Below are 5,889 nucleotides of genomic sequence, written 5' to 3'. Positions count from 1 at the left end.
CTTATTATATCGTACTGATGAACGGAGGAGGACGTGCGCGTGCGCATGCGCAAACCCACCATGGCGCAACCCACCTTGACTCAGGTATAGGCAGATGTAAAAGTGCGACAAGACCAAGAGAGTTAACGCTTGAAGCTAAAGTAAACAGAAAAGAGAATTACTCAGCTTCCTCACACGTGTTAAACTTGTCTTACATGTAAGTAAACAGTACCTAACTGCAATGTAATAAAGCCTTTACACTGGATTTCTCATCCCCTGAAAAGACACTGCAACTCAATATCACTTAGATATTGCAACTGTAATGTAGAAACTGCATAAACTTAACGTTACAGCATCAGGATGTATAAGGAAATGTATCAAATAACAGAAAGGAATAGAGGTATGGGTGTATCCAAATATGTCATAAAATATTCTTGACTATTATTATTATTATTATTATTATTATTATTATTATTATTATTATTATTATTATTATTATTATTATTATTATTTTAAGTGTATGTTTTGTGTTGTGTATATGTGATTGTATTGTATTGTCTGATTGTTTTGATGTATATGACCCCCTGGAAGACGAGATGATGCATCTCAAGGGGTTATCCCTTAATACATTTGGAAATTATTATTATTATTATTATTATTATTATTATTATTATTATTATTATTATTATTATTATATATTTTATATGTCTACGTTTGGTTGAGCTGGGAATTGTAATTGACTTAATTGTCTAAAATGTGGACAGACAGGATTCAGGTCACAGTCTGTTTTCACCTGCCCTGTGGTAATTTGAACTCCCACCCACTAACTGCCTCTACTTCAAAGGAGTTAACTGAGTACTATAGCTACAACTTATACTCTGGGATGAGAGGAAACCCAGTAAAACCTGCAGGTGTGTGACCCAGTTAGCAAAATGTTACAGTTCTACACACATGTATTTTGAAATAGTTAAATTGCTCAATTCAAATTTTTGAATTCCTGGGTGAAAACAAATGGGAAAAAAAGTGAAAAAAAAAAGACTTGCTAAAACATCACAGCTTCACAAACCATTATTTGAACAAATAATAATAATCTTACTCGTTTTCAAGGGCATCAAACATAAAACACAGAGCACATACAGTCAGAGTAACAGACATAACATACATATCCTCCCATCCTTCATAACAATATAGAACATTGTGTAATACAATATGACGCAATCTGATAAAGTATGGTAATGTGATAGTATTGTATCTTAATTAAATTCAATACAGTATGATCCAGATCCAGATTGAAATTCCAACTTGGAGCCCGACTTCCAAGTACAACGCACCATAAGTGTGTTTGTCCTTCAGTGCTTGCTCTCGCCAACTCACACTGCAACTCATCAGTTCTACAACTCCAAAAGCTGCTGCATATTGTGCTAACTACTACTAACTACTATATTTCCCCTCCACTCCCCGGTTCAGCAAATCATTCAGTCATCTAGTTCATCTGTTGCCTGTGACTTACCTTTATTTTGCCTGAACCAATTCTTTGTCTGCCTGAGCCTCAGATTCATCATCTCACTTCAATTTTATTCTGTAAGAACTACGTATATCATGATTTGTTTTATTAATTTGATTTGATTTGTATGAGATATGTAGCAGCCATTCACTTCTGGAAATGTTTATATGCGTGTGGTTTTCCATTGTTGACAGTCAGAGATCTGTTCGTGTGCAAACATTAAATTTGCTCTAGTACACACCAGTTTATGCAGGCAGGGACTGGTTTGAGGGAACGCACTGTCACAAATGTTTCACAATGAACACCCTGAGTGTAGAGACAGCGGGGGTATTTGAACAGTGAGTTTGACATCGTGATTGACAACAGGTGTGGAGAGTGAAGTCCCACACACACACACACACACACACACACACACACACACACACACAGAGGCATGCCGACATGAAAGAGGAGGAGGAGGCACAGGGAAGTGACGGCTATGACAGGTTCTCAAATTCCCTGCTTTTGTCTACACCTAAAGAGGGAATGCATTGAATTTTGTAGTTTTGCTGTGATCACCCTCTGCAGCTGAGAAGTTCTTCATCATGGTTTGAACCTAACAACTGCAATCCAGGTACATTAATGCTCTGTAAAATGTTACTAAGTAAGTAGCTTGTGAAAAGTTCTCAGCCCGTGACCTTAATTACTATAGTTGATGCTATGAGTTTAACTACCCGTTTATTTTAACAGGCATTTAATCAAGCAGCCAGAATGATGAGGGAGGAGATAGATATGAGAGTGCAGAGGTGAGGTGACCTAGAGACCGTGTAAGTTGAGTTGAAAAATGGTTAAAGGTTCTTTTACTGATTTAAAGTTATCAAAAGTAACTTTGAGCCATCGGTAAATTTGGGAGAATATTAACCCATTATCCATTTTTTTAATTTAAAGGTGGAGTCTGTAAGATTTTCCTAAAAAACAAACAAACAAACAAACAAAAAACATAGACTTTACAAAAGAAATCTGGTCAGTGTGTCACTCAGATATCCTTTTTCTTTGCTGGTGACTGTGTACTTGGCATTTCTCCTGGCTTGACAGCAGTACCGGTTCACCCAATACGCACACTACGCATGTTGCATAGCGTTGCACTTATACATAATGGAAAGTAATGGATGTCTGGAGGGGTTGCAAGTGTGTTGTCCTGCTGTAGCAATGAACGGCAATACCCCACTTTTTCAAATTTCTTTCAAAAAGCTAACCAGTGCCATTTAGCCAGCTGCAACAGTGGCACGCAGCCTTTTTTTCCACATTTTTGACATTTTGCTCAGAGGATAATCTGTATAGCTGCTGTTCAATTACCTCACTTATTGGAGTTACCTTACTTTTTAATTACCCAGTTGCTTGTGACAAAATAAATAGAAAAAATAAGGACTTTCCAGTCTGCCCCATCTGTTGTTTGTGTTTAAAGGCAATAAATAAAGCTGACCCGTCTATGCCAAAGAATAGCCTCACAGAGTTGTAGGGTTAGGGTTAATGTTAGAGTTTAGTTTGTGAGGCTGTTTATCCTTACTGAACTTTTAAAAAAAAATCTTAGTAATGGGCAAAACATGATGGGGAATGTTAATAAACAATATTGTTTACATTGCTCACACACACTTACACACACACACACACACACACACCACTTCAGCTACAGTTTAAGGAGTTAAGTCAGTAAGTTGCGGCAGGCGAATGCTAACGAATGCACAATTAACATGGAGGCCGGCCTCCCTCTCTAAAAGGAGGCACCAACAAAGAGAGGAGATGCTTTGTTGGCGACAGGAAGGCAAGCTGAAACACTGGCTTCAGTGTGGTGGAAGAGGAGGAGATGAAAATACTGTGGTGGCATATGGGGAGGAGTTGTGCTGTAAACAAATACATCACACCGTGCCAGAATGGCGGCGGAAGGAGAGGATGAGGGGTGGACAAGAAGGTGAAATGAAGTGGAGGGCCAGGAGGAGAGGGAGAACATTGGAGGAGGAGAAGATGCAGGGGTTTGGAAGCAGCAGTGGACAATGAACTGAAGGATTTGTGAGTTGATAACAAGTGAGCTACAGTATACATTGATTTTCTTTAGTTGACCTCACTGGAGGAAAACTCACACAACCTGTGTCCCAACTCAGAGTCTTGATGCTATAAGGTCTCCGTTCCTCCTCTCACTACTTGACGTTAACTGTATCTTTTGTCTAAATGTCAGGACACAGGTGTTTACTTTAATCTCAGTTATCAAAGAGCTTTGGTGGGTGTACCACTGTGTTAACCAGTAAAGGAAAATAACATACAGCTGTTGTAGAGGAGTAAAGGATGCAGTCATTGATACAATGTTGATTGTCAGGATTTAAAGGTGCAATTTCTCTCCTCTCTTTCTTCTTCTTTTTTGAATCCGATATTGACTTTGTATTCATTTTAAACAAACAGCAATTTGAAATTTGTTTCTAGTTAGGCTCATTTCCCACCGGACTGTTCCAAATTCAAATTGAACAAACACAGAGCTTCAACCTTTCATCAGCAACAATCACTCTATTCTACATCGTTCTGAAGTTGTGCCACTAGCTAAGCCATGGTAGATAATCAGTACGCACAGCACATCACATCACCAATAAGCTATTAAATTCAAACATTTGAATGCTACAGTTTTGAGGGGACAATGCTACAGTTTTGAAACTTTCACCAAAATGTAGCCCCAATACTGCTGATTAAACTCATTACAAATTATGAAGTCCATCACTCTGTTTTTTTCAAAAACTGTAAAACTTATCAAACCTATCTCCTCCCACAATTTTTGCTCAATTGACACCAAACTTGCTTGAGAGCATCTTCAGACTGTCCTACACAAGATTTTGATTCATCAAAAATTGAACCTACAGTGCATGAAAACATTTGGTTGATGAACTTTGTTTTATCTCAAAAACTGAATTTTTGAGAACATTTTGAATTCTGCTCTCATAGGAACAACTGCAGTCAATGTAAGAGTGGCCATTTTAAACATCATATTTTCTCTTATGAAGCAAAACACTTATTGTTAAAAACAAATCACCAACATTTCCAAGCTGTCCGGATGCAATTTATGTATTATCAGATTTTTGTTTAGATAACAGGCTTTCTGACATTTTGACAATTTTTGAAATCTGCCTTGACAACTGCTGCCTGGCTGATGAATCCCTACAGTAAGTCTATTTGAGAGTCCACACACCAGGTCTCACTTCCAGACAATTAGCTCAGTGAGTTAGGAGCTGGTTCTGTGTGAGAGGATGTGGGTTCAAGACCCAGCAAGGATGATGACTCATCAAAATGCCAGATGTCTTCAACTGGAAACACAAGAGACAATAGGTCTGATGGTGGCATTACCGCAAGCCTCTTTCAAAACTTTGAAAATTCATAACAAATCATCCATATGTGCTACAGCTTTGGAACCTTCACTCTTTTGACTTTTCATCTTCTACCTCCAAAAAGTAAACTTTTTCAGTTGTCCTGTGAAATATCTCAGTATCCTTCCTCAGGACTGACCACTATGTATCCTCCATCCTCACTCACAGGTTTGTTTGATGATGCATTTCCTCGTGTCCCCGTGTCCCCAAGATTGTTGAGGAGAGGAAGTGTTGATTGTTTTCCAAACAGTTTTTAGAGTAGTACTTGCGTGAAGTTTGTCATTGTGAACAAATGCACTCCAAATAGTGATTTAAGGAAAATTGACTGGTAGAAGTAAAATATGACAGATGAGGAGAGAAGAGTAGGTGTGTAAGTGGGCCTGAAAGCACAGGTAACTGAGAATGAAAAACAGGTTAATACAAAAACAGGAAGAAGGTCCAAGGACATCTAGTGGAGGGATGGAATATTACAGATGACTCCCACAGGTAAAACAGACAAATGTGTAATATTTAATTTAATAATTGGCTGAATTATTTAGCGGCTTCCTCATATTGTTCTCTATGGTTCCTTATCTATGGTTTTAGTTGAAATGGTTAGGCTCCTGTTCTGTTCTACTCTGGCCTGTGCCTTGTCCCTTCACCAAGTTAGGAGCAAATGGTTTTAGTGTCTTTTCTTGTAATCCTGCTGGCAAACAAACAAACAATTTGTGAAAACATAACCCCCTTAGCTGAAGTAGCAATAATGGATTGCGAAACAGCAGGTCAGGAAGGGAAATAGGGGTGAATGAGAACAAAGAAGGAAATGACAAAGCAAGAAGGAAGTCGTTGGCACAGGAAAAGCAGCAGAAAGGAAATCAGGGACAGACACAGGTAGAAAAGGTGAAATGTGAACAAGTTACCCAAAGAGAAAGGATGGAGATGAGGCCATGAACTTAACACCACTTTGCAGCCAAGGACAAACTATCATGCTCTCTCATTCTCTGTTTCATCCCGCCCTTGATCTATTCTGACTGTAGAGCTTCT

The sequence above is a fragment of the Trachurus trachurus genome (genome assembly GCF_905171665.1).
Source record: "Trachurus trachurus genome assembly, chromosome: 3".
NCBI lineage: Eukaryota > Metazoa > Chordata > Actinopteri > Carangiformes > Carangidae > Trachurus > Trachurus trachurus.
The sequence above is the reverse complement of the archived record's forward strand: the minus strand, read 5'-3'. Positions refer to the sequence as shown.